We start from the raw sequence: 12,449 nt of genomic DNA, 5'->3' as shown, positions 1-12,449 counted from the left end.
GAAAAGAATTCAAGGATGCCAAAACGCATGCCCTTTCTACAAGACTGGCAGTGTATACGCACAGCGCTCCCTAAAAATTTTGAAGGTATCTTTATGGCTCCAACTCAACGATAAACGGAGTAGTGATAAATGACACTTTATGCTGCGAACCAAAATTAGTCGCTAGCTTTGAGTATTTATAACAGTTACCTACATCGCCCATTGGGCACTATCGTAGGCGGGTTAACTGCAAAGCAAAGCAAAAATGGCAAATGGCACATGACGCTGACGGGAGCCTTTCATGACCCCCGAAAAAAAGTTTTTTTGTTATTCAGGGGAGAGCGTGGGGGAGCTTAATTTTCAACTCGTGTACTGTGCGATATCAGTGCACGTTACAGAACCCCAGGTGGCCGAAATTTCCGGAGCCCTTCACTACGGCGCCCCTTATAGCCTGAGTCGCTTTGGGACGTTAAACCCCATAAACCAAACCATCTTTCCTGTTCTGCGAGCACAGTCTAGTGTCGAACATGCCAGCACCCTTCGACTTGTTTATGAAAAGCTCCTGGCCTTCCTTCCGCCTGCTGCCCTCAGTTTTCTGTTCTGTTCTGGGCACATTTTTGGCTTTGGCGTCCATCGTATGTTTTTTTTTCTTCGCTGCTATCTCGGTATTGGAAGTTCAACAGCAGCACTCGCTTGAACGATAATTTTACGCGAAATGAAAACTGTCGCCCTAGCTTGATTCTTATTAGCTTTCATTCTCTTGTGATGCTTTTCTTTTTTGTAGTTTTTTGCTCGAGCGAAAGGGTGACAATACTCATAGACATTCTATTTTATATCCCTTTCCTGAGCACATAAAAATTAAGTTCGAATTGTACGTCCAACCAATCAAAAAGGGTGCGGCCAATTTGGTTGCCACCTCATATCCACCACCAAAAATCGGCCTAACGTTTCATCACAGTTCAGTTTCCCTCTCAATATCGTGGAGGGAAATTGCGATGATGATTATTGAAGGATGCTTGACGTCTTGCACATTCGATATTGCTCAATCACGTTGCTATAGGGCACTTCTAGAGAGTTTAACTTTTTATTAACGATTAATGAAACAAAAAAAGATACAAGCAAGGAGAAAACTTATTTACATTTTACTTACTCGTAGTCTTATGTGACAAAACCAGCCCTCGGTTTCGCCGAAAGAGCTGGTTTTAAACCCTATGTCCCTGCCCTAGGAGGGGACAGTAACCCATCAGGTAACTCCAGAAACATCCACCCAATAAATCATTGGGGAAAGGAAAGCATCACCAGTCAACAATTGGGAAAGGACAACACAGCCAATCAATAATTTTGAAAAAAAGTGAACTCTTCTCGACAAACACTGTGCAAATATCTACACTTTCGACCATCAATGTTGCGGAGGATTCTCCCTTCCTCCCGCGAGCATCACGACCATTCTTCCTTTCCCACGGTTCAGGTTGTTTCAACCACTGGTAAATCCCGGTTCGAGGAAAGTCACCTCAAGGCCCATCTGTTCAGTACCTTCACTTACAAACTGTCTCCATGCCTGGAGCCAGCGTGGCAATGTCCTGTTGACCGCGCCGCAAGCTGTCAATGCGCGCCGCCTTTTGCCCGTTTCACATGATGCGATTCTTGCCACAGTGCACTGCGATTTCAGCCGCACTGCGACAGAAGGGCACGCCGCTCCCGTTGCAGAGCGGCTGCGGCAGGCTTCCAACCAGTTGGTCGCACGCCGCACAGTCGCAGCGATCGTTGCGAACGAAGCGGCCGTCAGCCAATAGAATTCAGAGGTGTGACATCACAGGAAACGACGTAGCGGAAGCCGTCGAAACTGCACCACAGGTAGTTGGAAGCGCTGCCGCGTCTGTTCATTTTCTCAGCATGTCGCGTGCATTATTTAACGAGCTGCTCATCGATGAAATCGAGAAGCGGCCGCTTCTGTGGGACGTGTCCCTGAACGATTACCGCAAGACAAACAGCAGTCAGCTGTGGCAAGATGTTCAAGCCGTCTTGATCAAGGTTGATCCATCCGGTATGTAGTAGTGTTCCGAAATGGCATTGCACGTGTAGCTTGGTAGGGTGCTGTCACATTGAAATCCACAAAGCATGCCGCAAGATTCTGTTTGTTCACGAGTTTCCGGACTTATAAACGTGAATGGTGTTATTTTTTGTAGCTCAAATACGAGCTGTGACAGCGAGGCAGCGCGCGCGCGTACGGCTCTAGTGTAACGTCGACGATAACAGCCATGCACTAGCTATTCATCGGTACTTTTTGCATATGCAGGCATAAGTAAATTCACTGATACATATCGAACTCTAACTTTATCTAGCTGCGAAGGGGCTAGAGGCACGCGGGCTGTGCGCGTGTCTAGAGCCCTTCAGCAGCCGTCAGTATAGTGGTACATCGTAGCGCTGGGCGAAACGCGCAATCCTGCCAGTGATAATGAACGAAAAATAAAATTGCGCGAAGAATACGAGACGAAGAGAAGAACACAACGGCGTAAACTTCCAACAGAATTTATTTCGTAATAGGGAAGCGCACCTGAAGTTTGCTCCCACTGCACCAGCGCCACTTCTCCCCTGCCGGTCATTTTGGCGTTCCTGTCCGGGCACGTCACGGGCGCAGCGCATTGAGCCAGCAGCCTGTCGACTGGTACGCGCGTGCTGCTCGCGCAGCTGGCACTCTCTCTTTCATGGTGAGCACGTGCCGTCCTGCTCGCGGGCGCACAAAAGTGTTGTTGCCACTCGCTGTGAATTCCGCGACGTTCTAAGAGTGGAGAAACTTGTTGTGTCTGGGGCTGTCACAATAGTTCTCTGAACATCGACGGCCAATGACTGCCCGTGGAATTCTGCAGATTTCCTGGAGATGTCCTACATTCTTGGGGGAAAAAATTTAATATTGGAAAATTGTAACGTACAGTAACGGAAATATTGAAGGTAATGGTCCACCCTTTCTATATGCAGCAAAATCTTAAATATTTTTCATCGCTCGTATCGAGCAGTTGACGATAGGAAAAACGTTAATACGAAAAAAAATGCAAGCCTATCGATGGCAGATTGCTATAGTGAAATATTCCAGTATATGAAAAAAAAATGCGTTCATACACTTTTTCGTATTAAAAAATGTTTTTGTCCGGAATTATAGGGTATGAAATGGATATGAACGAGAAATGGCAGGCCTCGATAACTGCTATGGGCAGGGTGAAGTAAGCTTTTTCCTGTTGCTAAACACGTTTGGCGTGTTGCACGCGTAATATTATTTCTGAGCAGTTTTTGCTGTAATTCACTGAGCATGCAGTGTTTAGTAAAGCTCGCGCTAACGAAACTCATTTCTTTTGCCATTTTTTATTTTGGAGACTGACAGCAGCTAGCGTCATTATGCAGACGCGTGTGAGGCAAGGTCAGTGATCGCCTCAATGTTCCGACTTGTGACGCCTGGCTCAATTTTCGAGGTTGCTTTACATGTAAAAAATTTCTAAAAACAAAAATAATCAAAATGTTTGCTTGCACATGAATGAGCGTTTGCATATGAGCGATGGCTCTGCAAATAAATTGTTTTGGGGATGCGCGTGCGCTGTAATCGGCATTAAAACAAATATACCAACCGCTTATCTCCGTTGTAGCGATTGACTAAACTAGAGCATTTTTTCTCTTTGCCGTATATAGCAAGAAGCTGGTAGGCGCATTTCGTGGGTGTTTTCGTTTTTCTCCTCAGCCTCGCGTGTCGCCTTAAGGCCACTGTATTTTAAGTTAAACTAAAAATTATTTCCATTATTATTCAGCGAAACACGTAACAAAATCCTTATTATTTGGCCAACAAACCTGCATGCACCTAACTGCTCAGCCACCCAACGAAATTAAGCATCTTGCGGAAGATGGCCGCGCCAAAAAAAAAAATGGTATTTACCTCGAATTCCACGTCTTAAATGACCTCGTCATTTACTTGCGATACACATTTTCGCCGTTACGGTACCGGCTTTTTCGTCAACAATCTGCTTCACGTAGTGGGCCTGATCCACTAGCACTTCATTTTTCAAGTTTGCGGAGCGAAAAAAAATTTCACTGTCCACTATTTCTTTTAACCTACATCTCAGAGCGTACTGCCGCGACAGAAAGAAATGCAAACAGCGCAGTGCCTAGGCACTCCTCTGTTGGAATTTCTTTTCGTCGCGCTTATACTTGGCTCGCAACACAAATACGCTAGAGACATCCGTGATACAATAATGTACCACTCTAGTGTCTTTTTGTTACTACCGAGATAAAAACGCATTGAAAATAAATTCCGACTGCGCAGCGCGTGGGCGCCGTGCTGTCCGCATTTTTTTCCAGCGCCCCCGTACATTTTGCTAATCCTCTGAAGCTCGTCGGCGTTCAAGCACGAGGGAGGAAGCTCGCGACTGCACAAATAGATTTGCAGGCCGGCCAACACGTGCAAAGTACGTGCAGAACTGGCTTTTTTTTCAGGAGAAAGCGCGCTGCTCGCGCAGCTATTCAATGGGAGGGAGACCGGTTTGCCCGGACAAAAGTGCGGAGCCGGCCGGAGAGGGCGCTTTTCAGTGGCGTCCGCAGCGCCCCCCTGCGAAGCTGCGGTCCCCTATAACGGAGGGAGGGATGACCGCCTAAAAATTTCAGTTCTTGCATTTACAGTGATAAACAGGTGAGATATACACTGTCGTCACCCCTACTGGAGATGCAATATTCTCCAATAACTTCTCTTCCAGTCTTATATGTGCATATAATAGAAAGTTACTTTAATTTAGATGTGGAAAACAGTCTTCATAGTTTTTGCAGCGAAGATGCAGATTACTGCTAGTACCGGGGCGAAGTGAACATTTGTGTAGTCTTCCTCGCGCAGTTTTGTTTTTATTTCATGAACACCACGAGCCGTAAGTAACCGCAAGAACGCCAGAATATCATGCCAGTGTACATGTCATCACAGGAGGAAGCTGTGTGCACCATTAAGTAAAGATTTCATGTCTGAGTTATATAATTGGATGCTTGTGACTTTGTTTTTGCAATAACTGTTTTATTTTGGCTCTTTTAATTGAGAATCTGCGGGGGCTCTAAACATACTTCTCAGCAAACTTTTGTGTCATGTTCTGTTTTCTTCCAGTTACAGTGGATGAACTCCAGTCAAGGCGGCGAAACCTCAAAGATACCTTTCGCCTAAAGCTCAGAACTAAAAAATTGCACACGAAGTGGCTCCAGCGGGACCACAAGAGCAGGATGGCCCTACATGGAGCACATGCAGTTTATGCGAGACATCTTGAAACCACGTCAGTAAGTATTCTTAAAAATGGTCCAATAGTCTGGCGGATAGGAAAAAATGCAAGGCAGTACCTAAACACAGGTCGGTGAACTTGAGCCCAGTTTCACCTCGAATCACATGCTCAGCTAGTGTGCTAAATTTACTTACTGTATCTTTGTTAACAAGACTATCATGTGCAAGCTGAGGCATTGCTTTCCAGTTTCCCAGAACTAAGATAATGCACACAACTGTGACAGTTTACATGAAAATCTGATTTCCTTGCAGGAGCCATTGCAACATAGAAGCTGGGCACCAGAATATTTCTGAGGATGTGCAGGCACCATGAGAGAACTCGCAGCTTTCCCTATCACCACAAGACAATGTGTTGCCTTTTAACGCAGTATTTAGTGTTCCCGGTGAGCCATCAGTGCAGGCAAGCACTTCAGAGCGTCCACGGGCTGCTCCAAGAAAAAGAAAGCGCGCCTCTGAAATAGGTGCGCTCGACGAACAGATTGCATCGATCAGAAGTGCTATTGCGGCTGAGCAGCCCACGGACGATGTAAAGCACTTCCTACTCTCCTTACATGGGACAATGTCGGAAGTACCGAAGCAATGAACCATCTAAAAATAGAGCTCATCAATATTGTCTCGAGCTATGCTCAAGGCACATACCCAAATAACTTGTTATTTACAAGCACACAAGTCACAGACAACACAACAAATGAATGAAGTTTTGTCATTGATTGTTTTATTGTATTGCGAGAAGAAATTAAATAAGTTGCCATACTCAACTCCTGTATTTATTTATTACCTATTGCTAGCCTCACTGCAAAGGCTGCTGCAATATTGCAATATAAAATACAAAAAATTGTTTGGAAAGAAAAAAACATGATTTAGAGCATGAAATTATATTGGGCCTAGGAGACTGCAAACATTATGGCCGCAGACCTGCAGAAGCTCGCTGCCATAGTACTGAACCTGGAACACTTGAAAAGTATTCAGAGAACAGGTCCCTAGTTTCAGCTGCTGATCGGCTATAGTTGTGTCCAACTGGTGGCTGCAGGTGCATCATGCCTTGTCCATTACTTGCACTGCTTAGTTCATCGTCGCAGGTGGATGACATGTATATGACATCGTTCCGCAGAAAGTTGTGCAGCACACAGCAAGCCATGACAACATAGTCTGCGTTGTGCGGCAGCAGGTTTATGGTTCTGTGGAAAATTCGGAACCTGGACACCGGAATTCCAAAAGTATTTTCCACACACCTCCTGAAAAGTAGTTGCAAACGAATTAGATTTACAGGATAACAATAAAATTCTTCAACTTAAAGGTGCTGACCATGCTTTTTACCTTGCTCTGCTTAGCCTGTAATTGAAAATCCTTTTTTCATCACTCTGGCCTTTGCCAGAATAAGGGCGGAGGAAATCTTGCCGAAGCTGGAAGGCCTCGTCTCCCACAAATACGTCTGGTGCCGGGATATATCGGTGCCTGGCAGGTATGCAGGGTTAGGGAGCACAAGGAGGCCTTTATCCAAGCACTGGCCAAATCGTGATGCACCATCAGTGAGTGCCACCATCACTCTGTCGGCCGTATGCGCCGACAATCAATTACAACAAAATTCAAGTTGCTGTCAGCCACAGCCATCAAAACAATGGAGTATGTGCCCTGTAACGAGAATGTAACGACACATTAAAATCACCATTTACTGCAGTGAAATAGAGAACTACTTATCTTGTAATTGTAGTAGAGGCTGCCAGAGTGCGGTGGAGCCTGAATTTTCACATGTTTACCATCCACTGCACCAACGCAGTTTGAAAAGTTCCACCTTTCCTCAAATCCTTGGGCCACTTCTTTTCATTTTTCTGTTGTTGCAACCTATACACATAGAGTGGAAATTTTCCAGTTTACTACACATTTATATGGCAATAAAAATGTATGTTTCCATGTAAGCTACAAAGGTACTGTTGGACATCCCAAAGCAACTCAAGCTATGAGAGACGCCGTAATCGAGGACTCTGGAAATTCCGACCACCTGATAGCCTAGTGTCCTCGTGCGTTGGCTAGGGAAACATATAACATACTTGTCCGGCCGGTTACGCCATCCCCATTCCCACCTCAAGCATCACCCATTTGTCTCTTAACACTTGTGGTCTGGTGAAACATTTCGTTCAGCACTCTATCGAGCAATATGTACTTTGTTTGTTCCGGTGAAGTTCATTTGTTGATAGAACATTTCACACAAAGAAAACAAAAAAAAAGATAGCTTATTACTACATAAACAAATGGGTGCAAATAATTTAAGAATGCATACCTTGAGGTACAGAGGCTGCAAAGTGCTCCAGATCAGTCTGCATGCTACGTGCACTATGTTGGCCACAGTTGAAATGCCCACTCGAAAATCAATGGCAACATCTTGCATGAACATGCCAGATGCCAAATACCTATAAAAATTATTTGACATTTTGATATTTCCTCTGCACTTTACCACTATAGTGCGTCCATTGCATTTGATTTGCTGAGTAAAATGAAAGATCGAGGCTAGAACAAAACCGAAAGGCATGCTTCTGGTACTCGTATAAGAGACCTAAACGGTTAATTTGATCAAAAACAGCGTAAAAGAAAATAAATCATGACATGGAGCAAGCATTTCGTTATATGCCCGCAAGTTTAACGATACCTGAGCGTGATTGCAAGCCTTGCTCGAGAAGGGATTGGCTCTCGTACGACGTACAGTTTCGTCAGAGGCTCTTCGAGAAGCGAGTGAAGTTCCTCGAACTTTTCAGGGGACATCCTGTAGTACTTCTTGAAGTATGCTGGGTCCCCTGACATAAGCAACGGCATCCGCACACAGCAAATTAACTGCAGTATGAGAACACAAACAGACGACGAACACCTGAAAAATGATTTTTACGGCATGAACTCATCACCGTGTAAAACTCCGACTCCTGTTTTCGGTTGAGCCAAACCGGCCTCGTCCATCACTGCCTCGGAGTGGGCGCATTCATTACGGCTTTTCACTTTAGGGGGAGGTAACAGTGCTCCAATACCAGAAGGCGTCGCCGATTACAACCAACCGCCGTTTGAAGCCAAGCGTCCGCTTGGCCGCTCTCCTCATCGGATCCGCGAGTTCTTCCTTCTAGCAACAGCTTCTTTTTTTCTAGAAGACAGAAAAGCTCGAGGAGCAAGCGTGTATTGCGCGTATACTCCATTGCAGGCGAGCAAAAGCAATACGGGAAAAGCGCGCCAAACAGACGCTAAGGCCGAAACAACCGTTGTACGTAGTTGCGTACAAAAGCAAAAACTTGAGAATACGTTCTTTGCATAAAGTATTTTATATTTTAATAAAAATACAATAATTCAATAAAAAATTAAACTTAAGCGTGTTCTACGTTTATTATTGATAAATTATGCCGGTGCCGCTCGTGCCGCACCAACAGAAATCGCAGGCGCCGCAAGCATGTGAAAGGGCTATCGCGACTGGCGCCGCTGCGACACTGCGACTGGACCGGTTTTTCGTGCGCGTCGCATCATGTGAAACGGCCAATAGACATGGGGCAAAAGCCACGCGGCGTGGATCCGCCTTGTCGCAAGAATGGGGACAATGGGATGCGACCTGTCGTATACGTTCCCGGGGGGAGTTTGACCTTTCCCGTATTCTCGGAATCATCCGCTATCCGGCTCCCCTTATCACGCGGGGTAGAGTGTGTGACTCACCCCCCCCTTTCTCTGCAGAGGGCAGAAGAAAAAAAGCTCAATAGACATTCTTTTATCACTAACCCGGACGCGGCAAACAATGCACAGCACTGTGAGCTTCACTATCATCATCGACAGGAAACAATCATTTCCGGCGCAAATTAAAACCTAAAATATTACAACTTTGGATATCTCTTTTTGAGCTGTAGAAGAAATGCGCTGAGTATAAAAAGAACAACACGAGACAAAACTGGACGATGCGCTTCCTCCAGTCTTGTCTCTTGTTGTTATTTTTATACTCGGCGCATTTCTATTGAGCTCAAAAAATGAAATACCAACTAACCCCAGTCGCACTGTTAGCTTGGATATCCCCTTGGGCGTTAAAGGCATCACCATGGCTGATGCTGTACATACAAAAAATAAGAACCGCATGCTTGATTTGCGACGCTGGGTTCCTTCAAGTACATGATGGAAACAAAAGTCCTCTGGCGTCAACGAAAAGCGCTTTTTTTCACGTCGTTTCTGGGCTTGAGTCGGGCTTCTGCAGTTCAGGGGCTGGGACAAGTAGGTCAGATTTTCGCATGGGTCCGACCCAATCAACAAATTACGGCCAGAGCAGAGCTCAGAGACGCGCACACCTGGGCACAGAAAAAACCAGCACTCGAGATCCCATCTTACGGCAGTTATTGCCGAGAAGCGGACGGTCATTCTTTCAGCAGTAGGCATTGTAACTCTTGTGTATATGAGATCGAGCCGCGCGGGTAGTGTGGCAAGATACATCTATCTATATTGTAGCGAAAGCTACACTACCCACAGTCTCGCCATTTCGCCGTGCGTCTGGAAGGCCAGTTGTGCGCATGCGCGAGGAGCCGAGTGACTTCAGCGCAAGCAGCCGGTGTGCCGCGCCTCGCAGCTGCGTGAAATCGAAGCAGACGCCGCTCGCCTCGGCATTTGTGCACATGTGCGAGCAGCCGAGTGACGTCAGAGGTGGTGCGCCTTATTGCGCATCCGCAAGGGGCGGGGACGCGCTGCGGTGTGAGTATAGGACGGGTGTGATGCCGTAGCGAAGAGTCATTGCCATGGAGAAGGCAGCGGTTGAGCGGCTTCGAAAACATGATAGGCTCAGCTGGTCCGGCCGTGAGGTTGTAGCCTGGGAGCTGGCTGTCGGGAAAAGGAAGAACGATCGGGGCAAGGCCAAGAGAGCAGCAGAAACGCCTGAGGAGCGAGAAGAGCGCCTAGCCAAGAGGCGACGTCAGGACGCGGAGCGTTTGTAGCGTCGCGCTTTGGCCCAACTGGGTGAGCCGTCTTCCGAGGTCGTGAAGGCTCGCCGCATGACTGACCACGTGATCAGACTGACTGAATGTTCCAGTGCGAAGCGCGTATCAGCGGAATTTACAGTCGCTTTACGGATCACCAGGCCGCCTTTCTAGCAGTCAATCAAGTTGAACGAAACGTACCGCCTTCGTCACAAGTCTCGTCTTTAATGTCTGACACGTAACCATAACGATAAGCAAACCAGAGAACACCGTACCTCTCGCTACGTATATCATGGCATATATAGCTGAGCTAAGCCAGTGACATTTTTTTTCAGGACTCGCATTGCGAAATTCGATAAACGATCTAATAAAACTCGTAGCGGCTAATTGCATCCGCGAGGGGCCTGTTCCCGTTTCAGCGGTGAACTACAAAAACAGCATAAAACTGCCATTCATGTGCCAGCGGAATCCTCTGCTTCAGTTGTCGAAAGACACCGGCATGATACCTTATGAGGCTTTAAGCACCTTGTGGGGTTACTGTAACGGTTCGGACCCTGAACTCAGGGCCAACGCCACTCCGCTAACTCGACCACACCTGTGGCCGCGAAGAACACACTCCGAGGAATAAGCCCGTAGGCAAAACCTTTAATTGGGATCTCCCAACGTCTTTCCTCGGTCGCGCGCAGGCAGCAGGCAACAGGCACAGGTCACAGGCACGGGATACAGGCACATAACAGTTCGGGTCACATGGGCCGCCGCTGATGTCGCGTCCGCTCTCTCTCACGGCTCGCTGTCAACTTTCCATCAGACTGGGCCCGTGCGCGCGGCCCGTGCGTCCGCCGAAACCGAGAGGGGCGGGAAAGGAGGGCTGCCCACGTGACGACGAGTAGTCGCGGGCGCCTCCCCTCCGTTCCCTCCGCTGCTACGCCTAGTGGGGGCCGCCGGAGGAAGAGCCGCGGTAGGCCACGAGAGAGAGAAGGGTGCATCGGGCGGGCGAGGGGCACCATGGTACCCCACAACCTTCAGTAGTGAATATTGCCTCAGCTGTCAACATGAAAACAGATGAGCGGGTATCGTCTTCGTAAAACATAAGCGACCGACTTCGCTGTCGCGTCCACCCACTACTCAAATCCACTCATTGCCACTCAAGTCCCCTCAAATCCACTGATAAATAATGTCCACTCACCACTCACCTCTACTCACGCTCACATCCACTCACTCGCTTTCACACTCATCTCCACTTACACTCACATCCACTCACACTCATGGCCACTCAAGCTGACATCCACTGACTCGAACTCACATCACACTCACACTTGCAACCACTCATTCACACTCATGACCACTCGCTACCACAACCACTCACTCGAGCTCACACACACGTCCGCTCACACTCAAAACCACTCACTCCCACTCGTACTCATGACCACCCTTACTCGCATCCACTCAATCGCACTCACACTCACGACCACTCACTCACATTCCAACACACAGACGTGAGCGTGAGTGAGGCGATATGAGTGCCCTCATGAGTGAGTGTGCCGACCTATGGGCGACTACCTCGGACAGCAGCGATAAGCCAGCCACGCATCTCGGAAGTGTTCCACACGATATGGTCGATGCCGCACATCTGCATGCAAAAAAAAAACGGTACTTAAAGCAACAAGACTTATGGGCAGCTGAGGAAGAAGCACTTGATATTCCTGACCATCGTTTGCAACACCCCTAGTACAGCGGCCCGGCTGGGCCGCTGAAACCGCTCCTGAGGAGCCTGACATTCCGTGACCGTCCTGCTCGAAAGCAGGAAGTGGTATGATGACCTCTATACTGAAGAGGAGGGCTGAGGATGTGGCCTCACAGGGCTCCCTTATCACAGAGAAACACGCTGTGCAAATGCCGTCAATGGGCGTGCAGTGTGCACAGCGTACAAGGGAGAGGGAGGCGGAGAAAGAAGGAAAAAACAAAATAAGCTCCCCGTCGGGGAATCGAACCCCGGTCTCCCGCGTGACAGGCGGGGATACTGGCCACTATACTAACGAGGAGGACTGAGGAGGTGGCTTCACAGGGCTTCCTTATCACAGAGAAACACGCTGTGCAAAATGCCGTCAATGGGCGTGCAGTGTGCACAGAGTACAAGGGAGAGGAAGGCGGAGAAAGAAGGAAAAAGAAAATAAGCTCCCCGTCCGAGAATCGAACCCCGGTCTCCCGCGTGACAGGCGGGGATACTGGCCACTATACTAACGAGGAGGACTGAGGAGGTG

At 47.8% G+C, this 12,449-nt stretch overlaps 1 non-coding gene and 1 pseudogene across 1 annotated transcript; both read right to left on the bottom strand.

Annotated features, from left to right (window-relative positions):
* Positions 1–6,173: 6,173 nt before the first annotated feature.
* Positions 6,174–8,448, bottom strand: LOC149333950 (uncharacterized; annotated as a pseudogene).
* A 3,710-nt stretch (positions 8,449–12,158) lies between these two features.
* On the bottom strand, positions 12,159–12,230 carry TRNAD-GUC (transfer RNA aspartic acid (anticodon GUC)). The gene has a single exon. It is a non-coding gene; the product is annotated as a tRNA-Asp (tRNA).
* Between the last annotated feature and the right edge of the window lie 219 nt (positions 12,231–12,449).

Source organism: Amblyomma mixtum, chromosome 8 (assembly GCF_055824585.1).
Source record: "Amblyomma mixtum isolate Tamu chromosome 8, ASM5582458v1, whole genome shotgun sequence".
Classification (NCBI taxonomy): Eukaryota; Metazoa; Arthropoda; class Arachnida; order Ixodida; family Ixodidae; genus Amblyomma; species Amblyomma mixtum.
The sequence above is the reverse complement of the archived record's forward strand: the minus strand, read 5'-3'. Positions and strand labels throughout refer to the sequence as shown.